A 23421-nucleotide genomic window follows, 5' to 3' on the forward strand; every position below is an offset into this window, starting at 1 on the left:
AGACACACCAGCACAAAAGGCGATCGAGGTTACTCATCGCCCGAACAGGGACTTGAACCCTGGACCCTCAGATTAAAAGTCTGATGCTCTACCGACTGAGCTATCCGGGCTCACAAAAGAGTCCCAGGGCTTCACGCCTCAGGCAAGTACGGGATTTCATTACCATGACCTGTTAGCTACTCTTTGGTCTATGGACAGGGTAAATATTACTAGAATGCCAGAATGAGCAGGTAACTGCTTCAGCCTTCAAACAGAGTGCGTATTATCTATTTAAGTGGAGAAATCTTGCTTCTGCTTGAGACTCTCTTTACTTCAGGAAAAGCAGTCTTCATCCAAAACGTCACCAGAGAGGCAACGTTTCTAAGCTCAAGGAAATGTAGCTACGTCTACGTAACATGCCGAAGTGACTCTTGAGCTGCACGAGAAAGAGCACATTTGACAAAACGTGAGCCTGCCAGTGAAAACCCAGCTAAAATCTTTTTTGTGATTTGGTCTTTTCTACATAAAACCGTCCAACATAAATAAAGGGTGTCGTGTGAAAACGTCACCGTGATATCCTTGGTAGTGATTGCCCGACCGAGGGGCGAAATCAATGCGATGTCAAGTACCGGAATCAAACTTTGACGCTTTTAATCTCGGGACTATAAACATCAAAACAAAAAACCACACACAACAAACTTCTCTTTTGCAACAAAGTCGTAAGTCTCTCAAGAGACTGGCAAAAATTGCCAAAGCTGACTGTATTTCAAGTCATCCTGGCGGGGTATTGGGTAAAGTTTTCAACCAGCAATGATCACGCCTCGGATAAACCTCATAGGCTACGATATTGCCTCTGCGAAAGAATGATGGAAAAGGTCACGACCTCTCCTGTTCACATTCCCGGACGCTGGACGACAGGGTGGTATTCAAGCTTAAAAACTGAAATTAGACTTCAGGTGCTGCTTTGCTGCATGTTGTGCCTTTTCAGCAGGTGAGAGATCTGCACAACAAGTTTGTTCATGATCCGCTTTCTACTTAGAAAAGCAAAAGTGCAAATACACGTTTGAATTATTTAAGGAAAACAATCCGGGGGAGAGAATGGTGGGAATCCCGAAAACAAAGAGGGTGGAGCCATAGTCCTTAACCTCTCGGAAAATGGCTCAGGTCAGGATCAACTGGATTAGCGACGATCTACAACAGTTGAAAACAAAGACCTGTTCCAGCTCTTCTATGGTTTCATGCTGTAAGTGCAGTATGTGGTCAAAACCATATACTTGAGCTGCAGAAATAAAGCAGCTCGTGAGCTGGAACGTACAACAAGAGCAGTCCAAAGCCAGGGAACAGACACTCGTAGTCGGCAGGGTTTGAACCTGCGCGGGGAGACCCCAATGGATTTCAAGTCCATCGCCTTAACCACTCGGCCACGACTACAACAGGGCAACCCCGTGCACGCTCTGGGCCTGGACTGTGCTGAAAAAACCCGAAGGTCAGGCAACAAGCCGATCACAAAAAAGGGCAGGGGCGGCAAGACCCCAGCAGACTTCCCCGGGAAGGGCTGCCGTGACCCGGATTCGAACCGGGGTTGCTGCGGCCACAACGCAGAGTACTAACCACTATACGATCACGGCGTGCCACCGGGCTGCCCAAGAAACCTGCATGCGGGTCTGCCTGAGTACAATGGCCGTGAGGGGACTGCCGTCTCTATGCAGAAGTCACAATCATTTTTGAGTTTTTTTTAAAAACGGCAAAACCCCTGTCGAAGTAGATTCGGTCCCCGAGGCAGGAAGCTGCCATGAAAGCCAAAGGGAGAAGTCTAAAGACGTAGTCGGCAGGATTCGAACTTGCGCGGGGAGACCCCAATGGATTTCTAGTCCATCGCCTTAACCACTCGGCCACGACTACATGCCGCCACTGTTGGTAAACTTTATTCTTTGGCCGTTCCCTCCGAAACGGAGCTCTAGACACACCAGCACAAAAGGCGATCGAGGTTACTCATCGCCCGAACAGGGACTTGAACCCTGGACCCTCAGATTAAAAGTCTGATGCTCTACCGACTGAGCTATCCGGGCTCACAAAAGAGTCCCAGGGCTTCACGCCTCAGGCAAGTACGGGATTTCATTACCATGACCTGTTAGCTACTCTTTGGTCTATGGACAGGGTAAATATTACTAGAATGCCAGAATGAGCAGGTAACTGCTTCAGCCTTCAAACAGAGTGCGTATTATCTATTTAAGTGGAGAAATCTTGCTTCTGCTTGAGACTCTCTTTACTTCAGGAAAAGCAGTCTTCATCCAAAACGTCACCAGAGAGGCAACGTTTCTAAGCTCAAGGAAATGTAGCTACGTCTACGTAACATGCCGAAGTGACTCTTGAGCTGCACGAGAAAGAGCACATTTGACAAAACGTGAGCCTGCCAGTGAAAACCCAGCTAAAATCTTTTTTGTGATTTGGTCTTTTCTACATAAAACCGTCCAACATAAATAAAGGGTGTCGTGTGAAAACGTCACCGTGATATCCTTGGTAGTGATTGCCCGACCGAGGGGCGAAATCAATGCGATGTCAAGTACCGGAATCAAACTTTGACGCTTTTAATCTCGGGACTATAAACATCAAAACAAAAAACCACACACAACAAACTTCTCTTTTGCAACAAAGTCGTAAGTCTCTCAAGAGACTGGCAAAAATTGCCAAAGCTGACTGTATTTCAAGTCATCCTGGCGGGGTATTGGGTAAAGTTTTCAACCAGCAATGATCACGCCTCGGATAAACCTCATAGGCTACGATATTGCCTCTGCGAAAGAATGATGGAAAAGGTCACGACCTCTCCTGTTCACATTCCCGGACGCTGGACGACAGGGTGGTATTCAAGCTTAAAAACTGAAATTAGACTTCAGGTGCTGCTTTGCTGCATGTTGTGCCTTTTCAGCAGGTGAGAGATCTGCACAACAAGTTTGTTCATGATCCGCTTTCTACTTAGAAAAGCAAAAGTGCAAATACACGTTTGAATTATTTAAGGAAAACAATCCGGGGGAGAGAATGGTGGGAATCCCGAAAACAAAGAGGGTGGAGCCATAGTCCTTAACCTCTCGGAAAATGGCTCAGGTCAGGATCAACTGGATTAGCGACGATCTACAACAGTTGAAAACAAAGACCTGTTCCAGCTCTTCTATGGTTTCATGCTGTAAGTGCAGTATGTGGTCAAAACCATATACTTGAGCTGCAGAAATAAAGCAGCTCGTGAGCTGGAACGTACAACAAGAGCAGTCCAAAGCCAGGGAACAGACACTCGTAGTCGGCAGGGTTTGAACCTGCGCGGGGAGACCCCAATGGATTTCAAGTCCATCGCCTTAACCACTCGGCCACGACTACAACAGGGCAACCCCGTGCACGCTCTGGGCCTGGACTGTGCTGAAAAAACCCGAAGGTCAGGCAACAAGCCGATCACAAAAAAGGGCAGGGGCGGCAAGACCCCAGCAGACTTCCCCGGGAAGGGCTGCCGTGACCCGGATTCGAACCGGGGTTGCTGCGGCCACAACGCAGAGTACTAACCACTATACGATCACGGCGTGCCACCGGGCTGCCCAAGAAACCTGCATGCGGGTCTGCCTGAGTACAATGGCCGTGAGGGGACTGCCGTCTCTATGCAGAAGTCACAATCATTTTTGAGTTTTTTTTAAAAACGGCAAAACCCCTGTCGAAGTAGATTCGGTCCCCGAGGCAGGAAGCTGCCATGAAAGCCAAAGGGAGAAGTCTAAAGACGTAGTCGGCAGGATTCGAACTTGCGCGGGGAGACCCCAATGGATTTCTAGTCCATCGCCTTAACCACTCGGCCACGACTACATGCCGCCACTGTTGGTAAACTTTATTCTTTGGCCGTTCCCTCCGAAACGGAGCTCTAGACACACCAGCACAAAAGGCGATCGAGGTTACTCATCGCCCGAACAGGGACTTGAACCCTGGACCCTCAGATTAAAAGTCTGATGCTCTACCGACTGAGCTATCCGGGCTCACAAAAGAGTCCCAGGGCTTCACGCCTCAGGCAAGTACGGGATTTCATTACCATGACCTGTTAGCTACTCTTTGGTCTATGGACAGGGTAAATATTACTAGAATGCCAGAATGAGCAGGTAACTGCTTCAGCCTTCAAACAGAGTGCGTATTATCTATTTAAGTGGAGAAATCTTGCTTCTGCTTGAGACTCTCTTTACTTCAGGAAAAGCAGTCTTCATCCAAAACGTCACCAGAGAGGCAACGTTTCTAAGCTCAAGGAAATGTAGCTACGTCTACGTAACATGCCGAAGTGACTCTTGAGCTGCACGAGAAAGAGCACATTTGACAAAACGTGAGCCTGCCAGTGAAAACCCAGCTAAAATCTTTTTTGTGATTTGGTCTTTTCTACATAAAACCGTCCAACATAAATAAAGGGTGTCGTGTGAAAACGTCACCGTGATATCCTTGGTAGTGATTGCCCGACCGAGGGGCGAAATCAATGCGATGTCAAGTACCGGAATCAAACTTTGACGCTTTTAATCTCGGGACTATAAACATCAAAACAAAAAACCACACACAACAAACTTCTCTTTTGCAACAAAGTCGTAAGTCTCTCAAGAGACTGGCAAAAATTGCCAAAGCTGACTGTATTTCAAGTCATCCTGGCGGGGTATTGGGTAAAGTTTTCAACCAGCAATGATCACGCCTCGGATAAACCTCATAGGCTACGATATTGCCTCTGCGAAAGAATGATGGAAAAGGTCACGACCTCTCCTGTTCACATTCCCGGACGCTGGACGACAGGGTGGTATTCAAGCTTAAAAACTGAAATTAGACTTCAGGTGCTGCTTTGCTGCATGTTGTGCCTTTTCAGCAGGTGAGAGATCTGCACAACAAGTTTGTTCATGATCCGCTTTCTACTTAGAAAAGCAAAAGTGCAAATACACGTTTGAATTATTTAAGGAAAACAATCCGGGGGAGAGAATGGTGGGAATCCCGAAAACAAAGAGGGTGGAGCCATAGTCCTTAACCTCTCGGAAAATGGCTCAGGTCAGGATCAACTGGATTAGCGACGATCTACAACAGTTGAAAACAAAGACCTGTTCCAGCTCTTCTATGGTTTCATGCTGTAAGTGCAGTATGTGGTCAAAACCATATACTTGAGCTGCAGAAATAAAGCAGCTCGTGAGCTGGAACGTACAACAAGAGCAGTCCAAAGCCAGGGAACAGACACTCGTAGTCGGCAGGGTTTGAACCTGCGCGGGGAGACCCCAATGGATTTCAAGTCCATCGCCTTAACCACTCGGCCACGACTACAACAGGGCAACCCCGTGCACGCTCTGGGCCTGGACTGTGCTGAAAAAACCCGAAGGTCAGGCAACAAGCCGATCACAAAAAAGGGCAGGGGCGGCAAGACCCCAGCAGACTTCCCCGGGAAGGGCTGCCGTGACCCGGATTCGAACCGGGGTTGCTGCGGCCACAACGCAGAGTACTAACCACTATACGATCACGGCGTGCCACCGGGCTGCCCAAGAAACCTGCATGCGGGTCTGCCTGAGTACAATGGCCGTGAGGGGACTGCCGTCTCTATGCAGAAGTCACAATCATTTTTGAGTTTTTTTTAAAAACGGCAAAACCCCTGTCGAAGTAGATTCGGTCCCCGAGGCAGGAAGCTGCCATGAAAGCCAAAGGGAGAAGTCTAAAGACGTAGTCGGCAGGATTCGAACTTGCGCGGGGAGACCCCAATGGATTTCTAGTCCATCGCCTTAACCACTCGGCCACGACTACATGCCGCCACTGTTGGTAAACTTTATTCTTTGGCCGTTCCCTCCGAAACGGAGCTCTAGACACACCAGCACAAAAGGCGATCGAGGTTACTCATCGCCCGAACAGGGACTTGAACCCTGGACCCTCAGATTAAAAGTCTGATGCTCTACCGACTGAGCTATCCGGGCTCACAAAAGAGTCCCAGGGCTTCACGCCTCAGGCAAGTACGGGATTTCATTACCATGACCTGTTAGCTACTCTTTGGTCTATGGACAGGGTAAATATTACTAGAATGCCAGAATGAGCAGGTAACTGCTTCAGCCTTCAAACAGAGTGCGTATTATCTATTTAAGTGGAGAAATCTTGCTTCTGCTTGAGACTCTCTTTACTTCAGGAAAAGCAGTCTTCATCCAAAACGTCACCAGAGAGGCAACGTTTCTAAGCTCAAGGAAATGTAGCTACGTCTACGTAACATGCCGAAGTGACTCTTGAGCTGCACGAGAAAGAGCACATTTGACAAAACGTGAGCCTGCCAGTGAAAACCCAGCTAAAATCTTTTTTGTGATTTGGTCTTTTCTACATAAAACCGTCCAACATAAATAAAGGGTGTCGTGTGAAAACGTCACCGTGATATCCTTGGTAGTGATTGCCCGACCGAGGGGCGAAATCAATGCGATGTCAAGTACCGGAATCAAACTTTGACGCTTTTAATCTCGGGACTATAAACATCAAAACAAAAAACCACACACAACAAACTTCTCTTTTGCAACAAAGTCGTAAGTCTCTCAAGAGACTGGCAAAAATTGCCAAAGCTGACTGTATTTCAAGTCATCCTGGCGGGGTATTGGGTAAAGTTTTCAACCAGCAATGATCACGCCTCGGATAAACCTCATAGGCTACGATATTGCCTCTGCGAAAGAATGATGGAAAAGGTCACGACCTCTCCTGTTCACATTCCCGGACGCTGGACGACAGGGTGGTATTCAAGCTTAAAAACTGAAATTAGACTTCAGGTGCTGCTTTGCTGCATGTTGTGCCTTTTCAGCAGGTGAGAGATCTGCACAACAAGTTTGTTCATGATCCGCTTTCTACTTAGAAAAGCAAAAGTGCAAATACACGTTTGAATTATTTAAGGAAAACAATCCGGGGGAGAGAATGGTGGGAATCCCGAAAACAAAGAGGGTGGAGCCATAGTCCTTAACCTCTCGGAAAATGGCTCAGGTCAGGATCAACTGGATTAGCGACGATCTACAACAGTTGAAAACAAAGACCTGTTCCAGCTCTTCTATGGTTTCATGCTGTAAGTGCAGTATGTGGTCAAAACCATATACTTGAGCTGCAGAAATAAAGCAGCTCGTGAGCTGGAACGTACAACAAGAGCAGTCCAAAGCCAGGGAACAGACACTCGTAGTCGGCAGGGTTTGAACCTGCGCGGGGAGACCCCAATGGATTTCAAGTCCATCGCCTTAACCACTCGGCCACGACTACAACAGGGCAACCCCGTGCACGCTCTGGGCCTGGACTGTGCTGAAAAAACCCGAAGGTCAGGCAACAAGCCGATCACAAAAAAGGGCAGGGGCGGCAAGACCCCAGCAGACTTCCCCGGGAAGGGCTGCCGTGACCCGGATTCGAACCGGGGTTGCTGCGGCCACAACGCAGAGTACTAACCACTATACGATCACGGCGTGCCACCGGGCTGCCCAAGAAACCTGCATGCGGGTCTGCCTGAGTACAATGGCCGTGAGGGGACTGCCGTCTCTATGCAGAAGTCACAATCATTTTTGAGTTTTTTTTAAAAACGGCAAAACCCCTGTCGAAGTAGATTCGGTCCCCGAGGCAGGAAGCTGCCATGAAAGCCAAAGGGAGAAGTCTAAAGACGTAGTCGGCAGGATTCGAACTTGCGCGGGGAGACCCCAATGGATTTCTAGTCCATCGCCTTAACCACTCGGCCACGACTACATGCCGCCACTGTTGGTAAACTTTATTCTTTGGCCGTTCCCTCCGAAACGGAGCTCTAGACACACCAGCACAAAAGGCGATCGAGGTTACTCATCGCCCGAACAGGGACTTGAACCCTGGACCCTCAGATTAAAAGTCTGATGCTCTACCGACTGAGCTATCCGGGCTCACAAAAGAGTCCCAGGGCTTCACGCCTCAGGCAAGTACGGGATTTCATTACCATGACCTGTTAGCTACTCTTTGGTCTATGGACAGGGTAAATATTACTAGAATGCCAGAATGAGCAGGTAACTGCTTCAGCCTTCAAACAGAGTGCGTATTATCTATTTAAGTGGAGAAATCTTGCTTCTGCTTGAGACTCTCTTTACTTCAGGAAAAGCAGTCTTCATCCAAAACGTCACCAGAGAGGCAACGTTTCTAAGCTCAAGGAAATGTAGCTACGTCTACGTAACATGCCGAAGTGACTCTTGAGCTGCACGAGAAAGAGCACATTTGACAAAACGTGAGCCTGCCAGTGAAAACCCAGCTAAAATCTTTTTTGTGATTTGGTCTTTTCTACATAAAACCGTCCAACATAAATAAAGGGTGTCGTGTGAAAACGTCACCGTGATATCCTTGGTAGTGATTGCCCGACCGAGGGGCGAAATCAATGCGATGTCAAGTACCGGAATCAAACTTTGACGCTTTTAATCTCGGGACTATAAACATCAAAACAAAAAACCACACACAACAAACTTCTCTTTTGCAACAAAGTCGTAAGTCTCTCAAGAGACTGGCAAAAATTGCCAAAGCTGACTGTATTTCAAGTCATCCTGGCGGGGTATTGGGTAAAGTTTTCAACCAGCAATGATCACGCCTCGGATAAACCTCATAGGCTACGATATTGCCTCTGCGAAAGAATGATGGAAAAGGTCACGACCTCTCCTGTTCACATTCCCGGACGCTGGACGACAGGGTGGTATTCAAGCTTAAAAACTGAAATTAGACTTCAGGTGCTGCTTTGCTGCATGTTGTGCCTTTTCAGCAGGTGAGAGATCTGCACAACAAGTTTGTTCATGATCCGCTTTCTACTTAGAAAAGCAAAAGTGCAAATACACGTTTGAATTATTTAAGGAAAACAATCCGGGGGAGAGAATGGTGGGAATCCCGAAAACAAAGAGGGTGGAGCCATAGTCCTTAACCTCTCGGAAAATGGCTCAGGTCAGGATCAACTGGATTAGCGACGATCTACAACAGTTGAAAACAAAGACCTGTTCCAGCTCTTCTATGGTTTCATGCTGTAAGTGCAGTATGTGGTCAAAACCATATACTTGAGCTGCAGAAATAAAGCAGCTCGTGAGCTGGAACGTACAACAAGAGCAGTCCAAAGCCAGGGAACAGACACTCGTAGTCGGCAGGGTTTGAACCTGCGCGGGGAGACCCCAATGGATTTCAAGTCCATCGCCTTAACCACTCGGCCACGACTACAACAGGGCAACCCCGTGCACGCTCTGGGCCTGGACTGTGCTGAAAAAACCCGAAGGTCAGGCAACAAGCCGATCACAAAAAAGGGCAGGGGCGGCAAGACCCCAGCAGACTTCCCCGGGAAGGGCTGCCGTGACCCGGATTCGAACCGGGGTTGCTGCGGCCACAACGCAGAGTACTAACCACTATACGATCACGGCGTGCCACCGGGCTGCCCAAGAAACCTGCATGCGGGTCTGCCTGAGTACAATGGCCGTGAGGGGACTGCCGTCTCTATGCAGAAGTCACAATCATTTTTGAGTTTTTTTTAAAAACGGCAAAACCCCTGTCGAAGTAGATTCGGTCCCCGAGGCAGGAAGCTGCCATGAAAGCCAAAGGGAGAAGTCTAAAGACGTAGTCGGCAGGATTCGAACTTGCGCGGGGAGACCCCAATGGATTTCTAGTCCATCGCCTTAACCACTCGGCCACGACTACATGCCGCCACTGTTGGTAAACTTTATTCTTTGGCCGTTCCCTCCGAAACGGAGCTCTAGACACACCAGCACAAAAGGCGATCGAGGTTACTCATCGCCCGAACAGGGACTTGAACCCTGGACCCTCAGATTAAAAGTCTGATGCTCTACCGACTGAGCTATCCGGGCTCACAAAAGAGTCCCAGGGCTTCACGCCTCAGGCAAGTACGGGATTTCATTACCATGACCTGTTAGCTACTCTTTGGTCTATGGACAGGGTAAATATTACTAGAATGCCAGAATGAGCAGGTAACTGCTTCAGCCTTCAAACAGAGTGCGTATTATCTATTTAAGTGGAGAAATCTTGCTTCTGCTTGAGACTCTCTTTACTTCAGGAAAAGCAGTCTTCATCCAAAACGTCACCAGAGAGGCAACGTTTCTAAGCTCAAGGAAATGTAGCTACGTCTACGTAACATGCCGAAGTGACTCTTGAGCTGCACGAGAAAGAGCACATTTGACAAAACGTGAGCCTGCCAGTGAAAACCCAGCTAAAATCTTTTTTGTGATTTGGTCTTTTCTACATAAAACCGTCCAACATAAATAAAGGGTGTCGTGTGAAAACGTCACCGTGATATCCTTGGTAGTGATTGCCCGACCGAGGGGCGAAATCAATGCGATGTCAAGTACCGGAATCAAACTTTGACGCTTTTAATCTCGGGACTATAAACATCAAAACAAAAAACCACACACAACAAACTTCTCTTTTGCAACAAAGTCGTAAGTCTCTCAAGAGACTGGCAAAAATTGCCAAAGCTGACTGTATTTCAAGTCATCCTGGCGGGGTATTGGGTAAAGTTTTCAACCAGCAATGATCACGCCTCGGATAAACCTCATAGGCTACGATATTGCCTCTGCGAAAGAATGATGGAAAAGGTCACGACCTCTCCTGTTCACATTCCCGGACGCTGGACGACAGGGTGGTATTCAAGCTTAAAAACTGAAATTAGACTTCAGGTGCTGCTTTGCTGCATGTTGTGCCTTTTCAGCAGGTGAGAGATCTGCACAACAAGTTTGTTCATGATCCGCTTTCTACTTAGAAAAGCAAAAGTGCAAATACACGTTTGAATTATTTAAGGAAAACAATCCGGGGGAGAGAATGGTGGGAATCCCGAAAACAAAGAGGGTGGAGCCATAGTCCTTAACCTCTCGGAAAATGGCTCAGGTCAGGATCAACTGGATTAGCGACGATCTACAACAGTTGAAAACAAAGACCTGTTCCAGCTCTTCTATGGTTTCATGCTGTAAGTGCAGTATGTGGTCAAAACCATATACTTGAGCTGCAGAAATAAAGCAGCTCGTGAGCTGGAACGTACAACAAGAGCAGTCCAAAGCCAGGGAACAGACACTCGTAGTCGGCAGGGTTTGAACCTGCGCGGGGAGACCCCAATGGATTTCAAGTCCATCGCCTTAACCACTCGGCCACGACTACAACAGGGCAACCCCGTGCACGCTCTGGGCCTGGACTGTGCTGAAAAAACCCGAAGGTCAGGCAACAAGCCGATCACAAAAAAGGGCAGGGGCGGCAAGACCCCAGCAGACTTCCCCGGGAAGGGCTGCCGTGACCCGGATTCGAACCGGGGTTGCTGCGGCCACAACGCAGAGTACTAACCACTATACGATCACGGCGTGCCACCGGGCTGCCCAAGAAACCTGCATGCGGGTCTGCCTGAGTACAATGGCCGTGAGGGGACTGCCGTCTCTATGCAGAAGTCACAATCATTTTTGAGTTTTTTTTAAAAACGGCAAAACCCCTGTCGAAGTAGATTCGGTCCCCGAGGCAGGAAGCTGCCATGAAAGCCAAAGGGAGAAGTCTAAAGACGTAGTCGGCAGGATTCGAACTTGCGCGGGGAGACCCCAATGGATTTCTAGTCCATCGCCTTAACCACTCGGCCACGACTACATGCCGCCACTGTTGGTAAACTTTATTCTTTGGCCGTTCCCTCCGAAACGGAGCTCTAGACACACCAGCACAAAAGGCGATCGAGGTTACTCATCGCCCGAACAGGGACTTGAACCCTGGACCCTCAGATTAAAAGTCTGATGCTCTACCGACTGAGCTATCCGGGCTCACAAAAGAGTCCCAGGGCTTCACGCCTCAGGCAAGTACGGGATTTCATTACCATGACCTGTTAGCTACTCTTTGGTCTATGGACAGGGTAAATATTACTAGAATGCCAGAATGAGCAGGTAACTGCTTCAGCCTTCAAACAGAGTGCGTATTATCTATTTAAGTGGAGAAATCTTGCTTCTGCTTGAGACTCTCTTTACTTCAGGAAAAGCAGTCTTCATCCAAAACGTCACCAGAGAGGCAACGTTTCTAAGCTCAAGGAAATGTAGCTACGTCTACGTAACATGCCGAAGTGACTCTTGAGCTGCACGAGAAAGAGCACATTTGACAAAACGTGAGCCTGCCAGTGAAAACCCAGCTAAAATCTTTTTTGTGATTTGGTCTTTTCTACATAAAACCGTCCAACATAAATAAAGGGTGTCGTGTGAAAACGTCACCGTGATATCCTTGGTAGTGATTGCCCGACCGAGGGGCGAAATCAATGCGATGTCAAGTACCGGAATCAAACTTTGACGCTTTTAATCTCGGGACTATAAACATCAAAACAAAAAACCACACACAACAAACTTCTCTTTTGCAACAAAGTCGTAAGTCTCTCAAGAGACTGGCAAAAATTGCCAAAGCTGACTGTATTTCAAGTCATCCTGGCGGGGTATTGGGTAAAGTTTTCAACCAGCAATGATCACGCCTCGGATAAACCTCATAGGCTACGATATTGCCTCTGCGAAAGAATGATGGAAAAGGTCACGACCTCTCCTGTTCACATTCCCGGACGCTGGACGACAGGGTGGTATTCAAGCTTAAAAACTGAAATTAGACTTCAGGTGCTGCTTTGCTGCATGTTGTGCCTTTTCAGCAGGTGAGAGATCTGCACAACAAGTTTGTTCATGATCCGCTTTCTACTTAGAAAAGCAAAAGTGCAAATACACGTTTGAATTATTTAAGGAAAACAATCCGGGGGAGAGAATGGTGGGAATCCCGAAAACAAAGAGGGTGGAGCCATAGTCCTTAACCTCTCGGAAAATGGCTCAGGTCAGGATCAACTGGATTAGCGACGATCTACAACAGTTGAAAACAAAGACCTGTTCCAGCTCTTCTATGGTTTCATGCTGTAAGTGCAGTATGTGGTCAAAACCATATACTTGAGCTGCAGAAATAAAGCAGCTCGTGAGCTGGAACGTACAACAAGAGCAGTCCAAAGCCAGGGAACAGACACTCGTAGTCGGCAGGGTTTGAACCTGCGCGGGGAGACCCCAATGGATTTCAAGTCCATCGCCTTAACCACTCGGCCACGACTACAACAGGGCAACCCCGTGCACGCTCTGGGCCTGGACTGTGCTGAAAAAACCCGAAGGTCAGGCAACAAGCCGATCACAAAAAAGGGCAGGGGCGGCAAGACCCCAGCAGACTTCCCCGGGAAGGGCTGCCGTGACCCGGATTCGAACCGGGGTTGCTGCGGCCACAACGCAGAGTACTAACCACTATACGATCACGGCGTGCCACCGGGCTGCCCAAGAAACCTGCATGCGGGTCTGCCTGAGTACAATGGCCGTGAGGGGACTGCCGTCTCTATGCAGAAGTCACAATCATTTTTGAGTTTTTTTTAAAAACGGCAAAACCCCTGTCGAAGTAGATTCGGTCCCCGAGGCAGGAAGCTGCCATGAAAGCCAAAGGGAGAAGTCTAAAGACGTAGTCGGCAGGATTCGAACTTGCGCGGGGAGACCCCAATGGATTTCTAGTCCATCGCCTTAACCACTCGGCCACGACTACATGCCGCCACTGTTGGTAAACTTTATTCTTTGGCCGTTCCCTCCGAAACGGAGCTCTAGACACACCAGCACAAAAGGCGATCGAGGTTACTCATCGCCCGAACAGGGACTTGAACCCTGGACCCTCAGATTAAAAGTCTGATGCTCTACCGACTGAGCTATCCGGGCTCACAAAAGAGTCCCAGGGCTTCACGCCTCAGGCAAGTACGGGATTTCATTACCATGACCTGTTAGCTACTCTTTGGTCTATGGACAGGGTAAATATTACTAGAATGCCAGAATGAGCAGGTAACTGCTTCAGCCTTCAAACAGAGTGCGTATTATCTATTTAAGTGGAGAAATCTTGCTTCTGCTTGAGACTCTCTTTACTTCAGGAAAAGCAGTCTTCATCCAAAACGTCACCAGAGAGGCAACGTTTCTAAGCTCAAGGAAATGTAGCTACGTCTACGTAACATGCCGAAGTGACTCTTGAGCTGCACGAGAAAGAGCACATTTGACAAAACGTGAGCCTGCCAGTGAAAACCCAGCTAAAATCTTTTTTGTGATTTGGTCTTTTCTACATAAAACCGTCCAACATAAATAAAGGGTGTCGTGTGAAAACGTCACCGTGATATCCTTGGTAGTGATTGCCCGACCGAGGGGCGAAATCAATGCGATGTCAAGTACCGGAATCAAACTTTGACGCTTTTAATCTCGGGACTATAAACATCAAAACAAAAAACCACACACAACAAACTTCTCTTTTGCAACAAAGTCGTAAGTCTCTCAAGAGACTGGCAAAAATTGCCAAAGCTGACTGTATTTCAAGTCATCCTGGCGGGGTATTGGGTAAAGTTTTCAACCAGCAATGATCACGCCTCGGATAAACCTCATAGGCTACGATATTGCCTCTGCGAAAGAATGATGGAAAAGGTCACGACCTCTCCTGTTCACATTCCCGGACGCTGGACGACAGGGTGGTATTCAAGCTTAAAAACTGAAATTAGACTTCAGGTGCTGCTTTGCTGCATGTTGTGCCTTTTCAGCAGGTGAGAGATCTGCACAACAAGTTTGTTCATGATCCGCTTTCTACTTAGAAAAGCAAAAGTGCAAATACACGTTTGAATTATTTAAGGAAAACAATCCGGGGGAGAGAATGGTGGGAATCCCGAAAACAAAGAGGGTGGAGCCATAGTCCTTAACCTCTCGGAAAATGGCTCAGGTCAGGATCAACTGGATTAGCGACGATCTACAACAGTTGAAAACAAAGACCTGTTCCAGCTCTTCTATGGTTTCATGCTGTAAGTGCAGTATGTGGTCAAAACCATATACTTGAGCTGCAGAAATAAAGCAGCTCGTGAGCTGGAACGTACAACAAGAGCAGTCCAAAGCCAGGGAACAGACACTCGTAGTCGGCAGGGTTTGAACCTGCGCGGGGAGACCCCAATGGATTTCAAGTCCATCGCCTTAACCACTCGGCCACGACTACAACAGGGCAACCCCGTGCACGCTCTGGGCCTGGACTGTGCTGAAAAAACCCGAAGGTCAGGCAACAAGCCGATCACAAAAAAGGGCAGGGGCGGCAAGACCCCAGCAGACTTCCCCGGGAAGGGCTGCCGTGACCCGGATTCGAACCGGGGTTGCTGCGGCCACAACGCAGAGTACTAACCACTATACGATCACGGCGTGCCACCGGGCTGCCCAAGAAACCTGCATGCGGGTCTGCCTGAGTACAATGGCCGTGAGGGGACTGCCGTCTCTATGCAGAAGTCACAATCATTTTTGAGTTTTTTTTAAAAACGGCAAAACCCCTGTCGAAGTAGATTCGGTCCCCGAGGCAGGAAGCTGCCATGAAAGCCAAAGGGAGAAGTCTAAAGACGTAGTCGGCAGGATTCGAACTTGCGCGGGGAGACCCCAATGGATTTCTAGTCCATCGCCTTAACCACTCGGCCACGACTACATGCCGCCACTGTTGGTAAACTTTATTCTTTGGCCGTTCCCTCCGAAACGGAGCTCTAGACACACCAGCACAAAAGGCGATCGAGGTTACTCATCGCCCGAACAGGGACTTGAACCCTGGACCCTCAGATTAAAAGTCTGATGCTCTACCGACTGAGCTATCCGGGCTCACAAAAGAGTCCCAGGGCTTCACGCCTCAGGCAAGTACGGGATTTCATTACCATGACCTGTTAGCTACTCTTTGGTCTATGGACAGGGTAAATATTACTAGAATGCCAGAATGAGCAGGTAACTGCTTCAGCCTTCAAACAGAGTGCGTATTATCTATTTAAGTGGAGAAATCTTGCTTCTGCTTGAGACTCTCTTTACTTCAGGAAAAGCAGTCTTCATCCAAAACGTCACCAGAGAGGCAACGTTTCTAAGCTCAAGGAAATGTAGCTACGTCTACGTAACATGCCGAAGTGACTCTTGAGCTGCACGAGAAAGAGCACATTTGACAAAACGTGAGCCTGCCAGTGAAAACCCAGCTAAAATCTTTTTTGTGATTTGGTCTTTTCTACATAAAACCGTCCAACATAAATAAAGGGTGTCGTGTGAAAACGTCACCGTGATATCCTTGGTAGTGATTGCCCGACCGAGGGGCGAAATCAATGCGATGTCAAGTACCGGAATCAAACTTTGACGCTTTTAATCTCGGGACTATAAACATCAAAACAAAAAACCACACACAACAAACTTCTCTTTTGCAACAAAGTCGTAAGTCTCTCAAGAGACTGGCAAAAATTGCCAAAGCTGACTGTATTTCAAGTCATCCTGGCGGGGTATTGGGTAAAGTTTTCAACCAGCAATGATCACGCCTCGGATAAACCTCATAGGCTACGATATTGCCTCTGCGAAAGAATGATGGAAAAGGTCACGACCTCTCCTGTTCACATTCCCGGACGCTGGACGACAGGGTGGTATTCAAGCTTAAAAACTGAAATTAGACTTCAGGTGCTGCTTTGCTGCATGTTGTGCCTTTTCAGCAGGTGAGAGATCTGCACAACAAGTTTGTTCATGATCCGCTTTCTACTTAGAAAAGCAAAAGTGCAAATACACGTTTGAATTATTTAAGGAAAACAATCCGGGGGAGAGAATGGTGGGAATCCCGAAAACAAAGAGGGTGGAGCCATAGTCCTTAACCTCTCGGAAAATGGCTCAGGTCAGGATCAACTGGATTAGCGACGATCTACAACAGTTGAAAACAAAGACCTGTTCCAGCTCTTCTATGGTTTCATGCTGTAAGTGCAGTATGTGGTCAAAACCATATACTTGAGCTGCAGAAATAAAGCAGCTCGTGAGCTGGAACGTACAACAAGAGCAGTCCAAAGCCAGGGAACAGACACTCGTAGTCGGCAGGGTTTGAACCTGCGCGGGGAGACCCCAATGGATTTCAAGTCCATCGCCTTAACCACTCGGCCACGACTACAACAGGGCAACCCCGTGCACGCTCTGGGCCTGGACTGTGCTGAAAAAACCCGAAGGTCAGGCAACAAGCCGATCACAAAAAAGGGCAGGGGCGGCAAGACCCCAGCAGACTTCCCCGGGAAGGGCTGCCGTGACCCGGATTCGAACCGGGGTTGCTGCGGCCACAACGCAGAGTACTAACCACTATACGATCACGGCGTGCCACCGGGCTGCCCAAGAAACCTGCATGCGGGTCTGCCTGAGTACAATGGCCGTGAGGGGACTGCCGTCTCTATGCAGAAGTCACAATCATTTTTGAGTTTTTTTTAAAAACGGCAAAACCCCTGTCGAAGTAGATTCGGTCCCCGAGGCAGGAAGCTGCCATGAAAGCCAAAGGGAGAAGTCTAAAGACGTAGTCGGCAGGATTCGAACTTGCGCGGGGAGACCCCAATGGATTTCTAGTCCATCGCCTTAACCACTCGGCCACGACTACATGCCGCCACTGTTGGTAAACTTTATTCTTTGGCCGTTCCCTCCGAAACGGAGCTCTAGACACACCAGCACAAAAGGCGATCGAGGTTACTCATCGCCCGAACAGGGACTTGAACCCTGGACCCTCAGATTAAAAGTCTGATGCTCTACCGACTGAGCTATCCGGGCTCACAAAAGAGTCCCAGGGCTTCACGCCTCAGGCAAGTACGGGATTTCATTACCATGACCTGTTAGCTACTCTTTGGTCTATGGACAGGGTAAATATTACTAGAATGCCAGAATGAGCAGGTAACTGCTTCAGCCTTCAAACAGAGTGCGTATTATCTATTTAAGTGGAGAAATCTTGCTTCTGCTTGAGACTCTCTTTACTTCAGGAAAAGCAGTCTTCATCCAAAACGTCACCAGAGAGGCAACGTTTCTAAGCTCAAGGAAATGTAGCTACGTCTACGTAACATGCCGAAGTGACTCTTGAGCTGCACGAGAAAGAGCACATTTGACAAAACGTGAGCCTGCCAGTGAAAACCCAGCTAAAATCTTTTTTGTGATTTGGTCTTTTCTACATAAAACCGTCCAACATAAATAAAGGGTGTCGTGTGAAAACGTCACCGTGATATCCTTGGTAGTGATTGCCCGACCGAGGGGCGAAATCAATGCGATGTCAAGTACCGGAATCAAACTTTGACGCTTTTAATCTCGGGACTATAAACATCAAAACAAAAAACCACACACAACAAACTTCTCTTTTGCAACAAAGTCGTAAGTCTCTCAAGAGACTGGCAAAAATTGCCAAAGCTGACTGTATTTCAAGTCATCCTGGCGGGGTATTGGGTAAAGTTTTCAACCAGCAATGATCACGCCTCGGATAAACCTCATAGGCTACGATATTGCCTCTGCGAAAGAATGATGGAAAAGGTCACGACCTCTCCTGTTCACATTCCCGGACGCTGGACGACAGGGTGGTATTCAAGCTTAAAAACTGAAATTAGACTTCAGGTGCTGCTTTGCTGCATGTTGTGCCTTTTCAGCAGGTGAGAGATCTGCACAACAAGTTTGTTCATGATCCGCTTTCTACTTAGAAAAGCAAAAGTGCAAATACACGTTTGAATTATTTAAGGAAAACAATCCGGGGGAGAGAATGGTGGGAATCCCGAAAACAAAGAGGGTGGAGCCATAGTCCTTAACCTCTCGGAAAATGGCTCAGGTCAGGATCAACTGGATTAGCGACGATCTACAACAGTTGAAAACAAAGACCTGTTCCAGCTCTTCTATGGTTTCATGCTGTAAGTGCAGTATGTGGTCAAAACCATATACTTGAGCTGCAGAAATAAAGCAGCTCGTGAGCTGGAACGTACAACAAGAGCAGTCCAAAGCCAGGGAACAGACACTCGTAGTCGGCAGGGTTTGAACCTGTGCGCGGAGACCCCAATGGATTTCAAGTCCATCGCCTTAACCACTCGGCCACGACTACAACAGGGCAACCCCGTGCACGCTCTGGGCCTGGACTGTGCTGAAAAAACCCGAAGGTCAGGCAACAAGCCGATCACAAAAAAGGGCAGGGGCGGCAAGACCCCAGCAGACTTCCCCGGGAAGGGCTGCCGTGACCCGGATTCGAACCGGGGTTGCTGCGGCCACAACGCAGAGTACTAACCACTATACGATCACGGCGTGCCACCGGGCTGCCCAAGAAACCTGCATGCGGGTCTGCCTGAGTACAATGGCCGTGAGGGGACTGCCGTCTCTATGCAGAAGTCACAATCATTTTTGAGTTCTTTTCAACGGCAAAACCCCTGTCGAAGTAGATTCGGTCCCCGAGGCAGGAAGCTGCCATGAAAGCCAAAGGGAGAAGTCTAAAGACGTAGTCGGCAGGATTCGAACTTGCGCGGGGAGACCCCAATGGATTTCTAGTCCATCGCCTTAACCACTCGGCCACGACTACATGCCGCCAGTGTTGATAAACTTTATTCTTTGGCCGTTCCCTCCGAAACGGAGCTCTAGACACACCAGCACAAAAGGCGATCGAGGTTACTCATCGCCCGAACAGGGACTTGAACCCTGGACCCTCAGATTAAAAGTCTGATGCTCTACCGACTGAGCTATCCGGGCTCACAAAAGAGTCCCAGGGCTTCACGCCTCAGGCAGGTACGGGATTTCATTACCATGACCTGTTAGCTACTCTTTGGTCTATGGACAGGGTAAATATTACTAGAATGCCAGAATGAGCAGGTAACTGCTTCAGCCTTCAAACAGAGTGCGTATTATCTATTTAAGTGGAGAAATCTTGCTTCTGCTTGAGACTCTCTTTACTTCAGGAAAAGCAGTCTTCATCCAAAACGTCACCAGAGAGGCAACGTTTCTAAGCTCAAGGAAATGTAGCTACGTCTACGTAACATGCCGAAGTGACTCCTGAGCTGCACGAGAAAAAGCACATTTGACAAAACGTGAGCCTGCCCGTGAAAACCCAGCTAAAATCTTTTTTGTGATTTGGTCTTTTCTACATAAAACCGTCCAACATAAATAAAGGGTGTCGTGTGAAAACGTCACCGTGATATCCTTGGTAGTGATTGCCCGACCGAGGGGCGAAATCAATGCGATGTCAAGTACCGGAATCAAACTTTGACGCTTTTAATCTCGGGACTATAAACATCAAAACAAAAAACCACACACAACAAACTTCTCTTTTGCAACAAACTCGTAAGTCTCTCAAGAGACTGGCAAAAATTGCCAAAGCTGACTGTATTTCAAGTCATTCTGGCGGGGTATTGGGTAAAGTTTTCAACCAGCAATGATCACGCCTCGGATAAACCTCATAGGCTACGATATTGCCTCTGCGAAAGAATGATGGAAAAGGTCACGACCTCTCCTGTTCACATTCCCGGACGCTGGACGACAGGGTGGTATTCAAGCTTAAAAACTGAAAGTAGACTTCAGGTGCTGCTTTGCTGCATGCTGTGCCTTTTCAGCAGGTGAGAGATCTGCACAACAAGTTTGTTCATGATCCGCTTTCTACTTAGAAAAGCAAAAGTGCAAATACACGTTTGAATTATTTAAGGAAAACAATCCGGGGGAGAGAATTGTGGGAATCCCGAAAACAAAGAGGGTGGAGCCATAGTCCTTAACCTCTCAGAAAATGGCTCAGGTCAGGATCAACTGGATTAGCGACGATCTACAACAGTTGTAAACAAAGACCTGTTCCAGCTCTTCTATGGTTTCATGCTGTAAGTGCAGTATGTGGTCAAAACCATATACTTGAGCTGCAGAAATAAAGCAGCTCGTGAGCTGGAACGTACAACAAGAGTAGTCCAAAGCCAGGGAACAGACACTCGTAGTCGGCAGGGTTTGAACCTGTGCGCGGAGACCCCAATGGATTTCAAGTCCATCGCCTTAACCACTCGGCCACGACTACAACAGGGCAACCCTCCGAACGCTCTGGACCTGGAGTGTGCTGAAAAAAACCCGAAGGTCAGGCAACAAGCCGATCACAAAAAAGGGCAGGGGCGGCAAGACCCCAACAGACTTCCCCGGGAAGGGCTGCCGTGAGCCGGATTCGAACCGGGGTTGCTGCGGCCACAACGCAGAGTACTAACCACTATACGATCACGGCGTGCCACCGGGCTGCCCAAGAAACCTGCACGCGGGTCTGCCTGAGTACAATGGCCGTGAGGGGACTGCCGTCTCTATGCAGAAGTCACAATCATTTTTGAGTTCTTTTCAACGGCAAAACCCCTGTCGAAGTAGATTCGGTCGGTCCCCGAGGCAGAAAGCTGCCATGAAAGCCAAAGGGAGAAGTCTAAAGACGTAGTCGGCAGGATTCGAACTTGCGCCGGGAGACCCCAATGGATTTCTAGTCCATCGCCTTAACCACTCGGCCACGACTACATGCCGCCAGTGTTGATAAACTTTATTCTTTGGCCGTTCCCTCCGAAACGGAGCTCTAGACACACCAGCACAAAAGGCGATCGAGGTTACTCATCGCCCGAACAGGGACTTGAACCCTGGACCCTCAGATTAAAAGTCTGATGCATGGGCGGAAATCCCGGGGGGGTCGGGGGGGACAGGACCCCCCCTCTCTGAGGGTTGTCCCCCCTAAAATATCATTAGAATATGTGTATTGAAAATAATTTAATGATTCATAATACTTAAAATAGTTGTGTAAGAAGTGAAACAATACAAATTCAAACGGAGCAACAACAAAAAAACGTTTTAAACATTTGATTCCCCCTCCCTTGCCTCACAGTGGTTTGGTCCACTGCCCGCGCCCCTTTTACCTCACCACTGACACACAGTCCGGTGGTAGAGAAGTGTACGGAGCCGACGCGTTAATCAGCTATATACACAATACAACGTTTCCCATCACTTATCAGTTTATCCTCATATGTTTTAAAACATTTAAAAATTGACTATTTTGACATATAAACATGAACATATTTCGTTTTCTGAGAACAGAAGCAGATAAACGATCGAGAAAACATTTTTATGCATTCATGCAGAGGTGAGGCAGAGCTGAAAGTAACAAATTACATTTACTCACCTTTACTGTAACTGAGTTTTCTGTGTACTTTTACTTTGAGTAGTTTTTAAAATCTGTACTTTACTTTTACTTAAGTATGTTTAAAGTATTGTAGGCTACTTAGCTACATGTTAAATCATATCCGTTACTGAGTAAATAATAAATAAAAAAGTAAGGTGATAAAGATGCGCCACGGTCGGATGATGGATTGATGGGCGGGGGAACGCGCAAAAAGAACCATGGAGAAGGACGAGACAGGCGCGGGCTAATGCAGACCCTCAATTCAATTCTTACGAAAGAAACCCCTGGCCATTGACGCAAAGCGATTGTTTCGTTCAATTAGGGTTCATGCTCTTGAGTACGGAGTTTGAGAATTGCCGACCGGGTTTTAACCGCTAATTTGCACGATGCTTTTTTAATACATGCGCATTATCTTCCGAGGTCTAGCAGCTGCGCGTCAAGTCAAACAACTTAAGAACGTCCTCGAGAGTGCCCAGATCATTAGACATTGCAGAGAGAGAGAGAGAGAGAGAGAGAGAGATTGAAAGACACCAGGTACACAGGTCTGGGAGCTAATAAACGTGTAAAGGATGTGTATAGCCATGGCACTCATCTCATTATATGCTCATTTATGTATATAGTTTAATAACATAATGTATGTTACCAGCAATACATCAATTACAACCTTCATATAATGATTGTATTTACTAGCTGCTGACCTCATATTATTTTTGCTTCAAAAGTGCATAACTCACCTGTACAAATCATTAAATAATTCCATAAATGTTTCTTAGTTATAAAAAAGCTTTTTATTTTATTAACATTTGTTATTGCACTTTAATTGCAGAGATGTTTACAATTAAAAACATAGTTTGAGATGTACATATCCTTCCTTTGTGAACTATACTAGAAACCTCTCCCCGCTGTAAAAAAGTAACTTTTACTCTTAAAATTAAAATGACTTACTTTTTACTTGAGTAGATTTTTAGACCAGTAACTTTACTTAAGTAAAATATTATTAAAGTAACTTTACTCTTACTTAAAGGCGGAGTCCATGATGTTTGAAAGCCAATGTTGATATTTGAAATCACCTAAACAAACACGCCCCTACCCCAATAGAATCTGGACCTTCTGTTGATAGACCCGCCCCACACATACGCAACCCGGCATTTGATTTGATTTGATTGGCTATAAGTGTGTTTTGGTAGTCGGCCTGTCTCCTTTTCCAACGCGTTTTTCAAACATTGTGGACTCCGCCTTTAAGTAGAAAATTTTATTACTCTTTTAACCTCTGCATTCATATGTATTAAAATTAAATTTGCGTCCGTTCATAGAGAAAGAGAAACGTTTTCTATCTGTACCCATTTCCTTGCAAGTACAATTTTGCCTGTATTATTGGTGTCCCCTTCAAAAATTGTTCTTGAAAAAATTAATGTTTATTGTCCCCCCAACATATAGATGAGATTTTCGCCCCTGGTCTGATGCTCTACCGACTGAGCTATCCGGGCTCACAAAAGAGTCCCAGGGCTT

General features: G+C 47.4%; 54 non-coding genes across 54 annotated transcripts; all 54 read right to left on the reverse strand.

Annotated features, from left to right (window-relative positions):
- Positions 1-37: 37 nt before the first annotated feature.
- Positions 38-110, reverse strand: trnak-uuu (transfer RNA lysine (anticodon UUU)). The gene has a single exon. It is a non-coding gene; the product is annotated as a tRNA-Lys (tRNA).
- A 593-nt stretch (positions 111-703) lies between these two features.
- Positions 704-844, reverse strand: LOC141364476 (U4 spliceosomal RNA). Its single transcript, XR_012370186.1, has one exon. It is a non-coding gene; the product is annotated as a U4 spliceosomal RNA (small nuclear RNA).
- A 484-nt stretch (positions 845-1328) lies between these two features.
- On the reverse strand, positions 1329-1410 carry trnas-uga (transfer RNA serine (anticodon UGA)). The gene has a single exon. It is a non-coding gene; the product is annotated as a tRNA-Ser (tRNA).
- A 125-nt stretch (positions 1411-1535) lies between these two features.
- trnah-gug (transfer RNA histidin (anticodon GUG)) lies at positions 1536-1607 on the reverse strand. The gene has a single exon. It is a non-coding gene; the product is annotated as a tRNA-His (tRNA).
- Positions 1608-1799: 192 nt separating this feature from the next.
- trnas-aga (transfer RNA serine (anticodon AGA)) lies at positions 1800-1881 on the reverse strand. The gene has a single exon. It is a non-coding gene; the product is annotated as a tRNA-Ser (tRNA).
- Positions 1882-1975: 94 nt separating this feature from the next.
- On the reverse strand, positions 1976-2048 carry trnak-uuu (transfer RNA lysine (anticodon UUU)). The gene has a single exon. It is a non-coding gene; the product is annotated as a tRNA-Lys (tRNA).
- A 593-nt stretch (positions 2049-2641) lies between these two features.
- LOC141364477 (U4 spliceosomal RNA) lies at positions 2642-2782 on the reverse strand. The gene has a single exon (XR_012370187.1). It is a non-coding gene; the product is annotated as a U4 spliceosomal RNA (small nuclear RNA).
- A 484-nt stretch (positions 2783-3266) lies between these two features.
- On the reverse strand, positions 3267-3348 carry trnas-uga (transfer RNA serine (anticodon UGA)). Its single transcript has one exon. It is a non-coding gene; the product is annotated as a tRNA-Ser (tRNA).
- Positions 3349-3473: 125 nt separating this feature from the next.
- On the reverse strand, positions 3474-3545 carry trnah-gug (transfer RNA histidin (anticodon GUG)). The gene has a single exon. It is a non-coding gene; the product is annotated as a tRNA-His (tRNA).
- A 192-nt stretch (positions 3546-3737) lies between these two features.
- Positions 3738-3819, reverse strand: trnas-aga (transfer RNA serine (anticodon AGA)). Its single transcript has one exon. It is a non-coding gene; the product is annotated as a tRNA-Ser (tRNA).
- A 94-nt stretch (positions 3820-3913) lies between these two features.
- trnak-uuu (transfer RNA lysine (anticodon UUU)) lies at positions 3914-3986 on the reverse strand. The gene has a single exon. It is a non-coding gene; the product is annotated as a tRNA-Lys (tRNA).
- Positions 3987-4579: 593 nt separating this feature from the next.
- On the reverse strand, positions 4580-4720 carry LOC141364478 (U4 spliceosomal RNA). Its single transcript, XR_012370188.1, has one exon. It is a non-coding gene; the product is annotated as a U4 spliceosomal RNA (small nuclear RNA).
- A 484-nt stretch (positions 4721-5204) lies between these two features.
- On the reverse strand, positions 5205-5286 carry trnas-uga (transfer RNA serine (anticodon UGA)). The gene has a single exon. It is a non-coding gene; the product is annotated as a tRNA-Ser (tRNA).
- Positions 5287-5411: 125 nt separating this feature from the next.
- trnah-gug (transfer RNA histidin (anticodon GUG)) lies at positions 5412-5483 on the reverse strand. Its single transcript has one exon. It is a non-coding gene; the product is annotated as a tRNA-His (tRNA).
- A 192-nt stretch (positions 5484-5675) lies between these two features.
- On the reverse strand, positions 5676-5757 carry trnas-aga (transfer RNA serine (anticodon AGA)). Its single transcript has one exon. It is a non-coding gene; the product is annotated as a tRNA-Ser (tRNA).
- Positions 5758-5851: 94 nt separating this feature from the next.
- trnak-uuu (transfer RNA lysine (anticodon UUU)) lies at positions 5852-5924 on the reverse strand. The gene has a single exon. It is a non-coding gene; the product is annotated as a tRNA-Lys (tRNA).
- Positions 5925-6517: 593 nt separating this feature from the next.
- On the reverse strand, positions 6518-6658 carry LOC141364479 (U4 spliceosomal RNA). Its single transcript, XR_012370189.1, has one exon. It is a non-coding gene; the product is annotated as a U4 spliceosomal RNA (small nuclear RNA).
- A 484-nt stretch (positions 6659-7142) lies between these two features.
- On the reverse strand, positions 7143-7224 carry trnas-uga (transfer RNA serine (anticodon UGA)). Its single transcript has one exon. It is a non-coding gene; the product is annotated as a tRNA-Ser (tRNA).
- Positions 7225-7349: 125 nt separating this feature from the next.
- Positions 7350-7421, reverse strand: trnah-gug (transfer RNA histidin (anticodon GUG)). Its single transcript has one exon. It is a non-coding gene; the product is annotated as a tRNA-His (tRNA).
- Positions 7422-7613: 192 nt separating this feature from the next.
- Positions 7614-7695, reverse strand: trnas-aga (transfer RNA serine (anticodon AGA)). Its single transcript has one exon. It is a non-coding gene; the product is annotated as a tRNA-Ser (tRNA).
- A 94-nt stretch (positions 7696-7789) lies between these two features.
- trnak-uuu (transfer RNA lysine (anticodon UUU)) lies at positions 7790-7862 on the reverse strand. The gene has a single exon. It is a non-coding gene; the product is annotated as a tRNA-Lys (tRNA).
- Positions 7863-8455: 593 nt separating this feature from the next.
- On the reverse strand, positions 8456-8596 carry LOC141364480 (U4 spliceosomal RNA). Its single transcript, XR_012370190.1, has one exon. It is a non-coding gene; the product is annotated as a U4 spliceosomal RNA (small nuclear RNA).
- Positions 8597-9080: 484 nt separating this feature from the next.
- trnas-uga (transfer RNA serine (anticodon UGA)) lies at positions 9081-9162 on the reverse strand. Its single transcript has one exon. It is a non-coding gene; the product is annotated as a tRNA-Ser (tRNA).
- A 125-nt stretch (positions 9163-9287) lies between these two features.
- On the reverse strand, positions 9288-9359 carry trnah-gug (transfer RNA histidin (anticodon GUG)). Its single transcript has one exon. It is a non-coding gene; the product is annotated as a tRNA-His (tRNA).
- Positions 9360-9551: 192 nt separating this feature from the next.
- Positions 9552-9633, reverse strand: trnas-aga (transfer RNA serine (anticodon AGA)). The gene has a single exon. It is a non-coding gene; the product is annotated as a tRNA-Ser (tRNA).
- A 94-nt stretch (positions 9634-9727) lies between these two features.
- Positions 9728-9800, reverse strand: trnak-uuu (transfer RNA lysine (anticodon UUU)). Its single transcript has one exon. It is a non-coding gene; the product is annotated as a tRNA-Lys (tRNA).
- A 593-nt stretch (positions 9801-10393) lies between these two features.
- Positions 10394-10534, reverse strand: LOC141364481 (U4 spliceosomal RNA). Its single transcript, XR_012370191.1, has one exon. It is a non-coding gene; the product is annotated as a U4 spliceosomal RNA (small nuclear RNA).
- A 484-nt stretch (positions 10535-11018) lies between these two features.
- Positions 11019-11100, reverse strand: trnas-uga (transfer RNA serine (anticodon UGA)). The gene has a single exon. It is a non-coding gene; the product is annotated as a tRNA-Ser (tRNA).
- Positions 11101-11225: 125 nt separating this feature from the next.
- trnah-gug (transfer RNA histidin (anticodon GUG)) lies at positions 11226-11297 on the reverse strand. Its single transcript has one exon. It is a non-coding gene; the product is annotated as a tRNA-His (tRNA).
- Positions 11298-11489: 192 nt separating this feature from the next.
- Positions 11490-11571, reverse strand: trnas-aga (transfer RNA serine (anticodon AGA)). The gene has a single exon. It is a non-coding gene; the product is annotated as a tRNA-Ser (tRNA).
- Positions 11572-11665: 94 nt separating this feature from the next.
- Positions 11666-11738, reverse strand: trnak-uuu (transfer RNA lysine (anticodon UUU)). The gene has a single exon. It is a non-coding gene; the product is annotated as a tRNA-Lys (tRNA).
- Positions 11739-12331: 593 nt separating this feature from the next.
- Positions 12332-12472, reverse strand: LOC141364482 (U4 spliceosomal RNA). The gene has a single exon (XR_012370192.1). It is a non-coding gene; the product is annotated as a U4 spliceosomal RNA (small nuclear RNA).
- A 484-nt stretch (positions 12473-12956) lies between these two features.
- trnas-uga (transfer RNA serine (anticodon UGA)) lies at positions 12957-13038 on the reverse strand. Its single transcript has one exon. It is a non-coding gene; the product is annotated as a tRNA-Ser (tRNA).
- Positions 13039-13163: 125 nt separating this feature from the next.
- trnah-gug (transfer RNA histidin (anticodon GUG)) lies at positions 13164-13235 on the reverse strand. Its single transcript has one exon. It is a non-coding gene; the product is annotated as a tRNA-His (tRNA).
- Positions 13236-13427: 192 nt separating this feature from the next.
- On the reverse strand, positions 13428-13509 carry trnas-aga (transfer RNA serine (anticodon AGA)). Its single transcript has one exon. It is a non-coding gene; the product is annotated as a tRNA-Ser (tRNA).
- A 94-nt stretch (positions 13510-13603) lies between these two features.
- Positions 13604-13676, reverse strand: trnak-uuu (transfer RNA lysine (anticodon UUU)). The gene has a single exon. It is a non-coding gene; the product is annotated as a tRNA-Lys (tRNA).
- Positions 13677-14269: 593 nt separating this feature from the next.
- LOC141364483 (U4 spliceosomal RNA) lies at positions 14270-14410 on the reverse strand. Its single transcript, XR_012370193.1, has one exon. It is a non-coding gene; the product is annotated as a U4 spliceosomal RNA (small nuclear RNA).
- Positions 14411-14894: 484 nt separating this feature from the next.
- On the reverse strand, positions 14895-14976 carry trnas-uga (transfer RNA serine (anticodon UGA)). Its single transcript has one exon. It is a non-coding gene; the product is annotated as a tRNA-Ser (tRNA).
- A 125-nt stretch (positions 14977-15101) lies between these two features.
- trnah-gug (transfer RNA histidin (anticodon GUG)) lies at positions 15102-15173 on the reverse strand. The gene has a single exon. It is a non-coding gene; the product is annotated as a tRNA-His (tRNA).
- A 192-nt stretch (positions 15174-15365) lies between these two features.
- Positions 15366-15447, reverse strand: trnas-aga (transfer RNA serine (anticodon AGA)). Its single transcript has one exon. It is a non-coding gene; the product is annotated as a tRNA-Ser (tRNA).
- A 94-nt stretch (positions 15448-15541) lies between these two features.
- On the reverse strand, positions 15542-15614 carry trnak-uuu (transfer RNA lysine (anticodon UUU)). The gene has a single exon. It is a non-coding gene; the product is annotated as a tRNA-Lys (tRNA).
- A 593-nt stretch (positions 15615-16207) lies between these two features.
- LOC141364484 (U4 spliceosomal RNA) lies at positions 16208-16348 on the reverse strand. Its single transcript, XR_012370194.1, has one exon. It is a non-coding gene; the product is annotated as a U4 spliceosomal RNA (small nuclear RNA).
- A 484-nt stretch (positions 16349-16832) lies between these two features.
- trnas-uga (transfer RNA serine (anticodon UGA)) lies at positions 16833-16914 on the reverse strand. Its single transcript has one exon. It is a non-coding gene; the product is annotated as a tRNA-Ser (tRNA).
- Positions 16915-17039: 125 nt separating this feature from the next.
- Positions 17040-17111, reverse strand: trnah-gug (transfer RNA histidin (anticodon GUG)). Its single transcript has one exon. It is a non-coding gene; the product is annotated as a tRNA-His (tRNA).
- Positions 17112-17303: 192 nt separating this feature from the next.
- On the reverse strand, positions 17304-17385 carry trnas-aga (transfer RNA serine (anticodon AGA)). The gene has a single exon. It is a non-coding gene; the product is annotated as a tRNA-Ser (tRNA).
- A 94-nt stretch (positions 17386-17479) lies between these two features.
- Positions 17480-17552, reverse strand: trnak-uuu (transfer RNA lysine (anticodon UUU)). Its single transcript has one exon. It is a non-coding gene; the product is annotated as a tRNA-Lys (tRNA).
- A 593-nt stretch (positions 17553-18145) lies between these two features.
- Positions 18146-18286, reverse strand: LOC141364485 (U4 spliceosomal RNA). Its single transcript, XR_012370195.1, has one exon. It is a non-coding gene; the product is annotated as a U4 spliceosomal RNA (small nuclear RNA).
- Positions 18287-18770: 484 nt separating this feature from the next.
- On the reverse strand, positions 18771-18852 carry trnas-uga (transfer RNA serine (anticodon UGA)). Its single transcript has one exon. It is a non-coding gene; the product is annotated as a tRNA-Ser (tRNA).
- A 125-nt stretch (positions 18853-18977) lies between these two features.
- trnah-gug (transfer RNA histidin (anticodon GUG)) lies at positions 18978-19049 on the reverse strand. Its single transcript has one exon. It is a non-coding gene; the product is annotated as a tRNA-His (tRNA).
- A 189-nt stretch (positions 19050-19238) lies between these two features.
- On the reverse strand, positions 19239-19320 carry trnas-aga (transfer RNA serine (anticodon AGA)). The gene has a single exon. It is a non-coding gene; the product is annotated as a tRNA-Ser (tRNA).
- A 94-nt stretch (positions 19321-19414) lies between these two features.
- On the reverse strand, positions 19415-19487 carry trnak-uuu (transfer RNA lysine (anticodon UUU)). The gene has a single exon. It is a non-coding gene; the product is annotated as a tRNA-Lys (tRNA).
- A 593-nt stretch (positions 19488-20080) lies between these two features.
- LOC141364575 (U4 spliceosomal RNA) lies at positions 20081-20221 on the reverse strand. The gene has a single exon (XR_012370286.1). It is a non-coding gene; the product is annotated as a U4 spliceosomal RNA (small nuclear RNA).
- A 484-nt stretch (positions 20222-20705) lies between these two features.
- trnas-uga (transfer RNA serine (anticodon UGA)) lies at positions 20706-20787 on the reverse strand. The gene has a single exon. It is a non-coding gene; the product is annotated as a tRNA-Ser (tRNA).
- Positions 20788-21178: 391 nt separating this feature from the next.
- On the reverse strand, positions 21179-21260 carry trnas-aga (transfer RNA serine (anticodon AGA)). Its single transcript has one exon. It is a non-coding gene; the product is annotated as a tRNA-Ser (tRNA).
- Between the last annotated feature and the right edge of the window lie 2161 nt (positions 21261-23421).

The sequence above is a fragment of the Misgurnus anguillicaudatus genome, chromosome 6 (assembly GCF_027580225.2).
Source record: "Misgurnus anguillicaudatus chromosome 6, ASM2758022v2, whole genome shotgun sequence".
Lineage (NCBI taxonomy): Eukaryota > Metazoa > Chordata > Actinopteri > Cypriniformes > Cobitidae > Misgurnus > Misgurnus anguillicaudatus.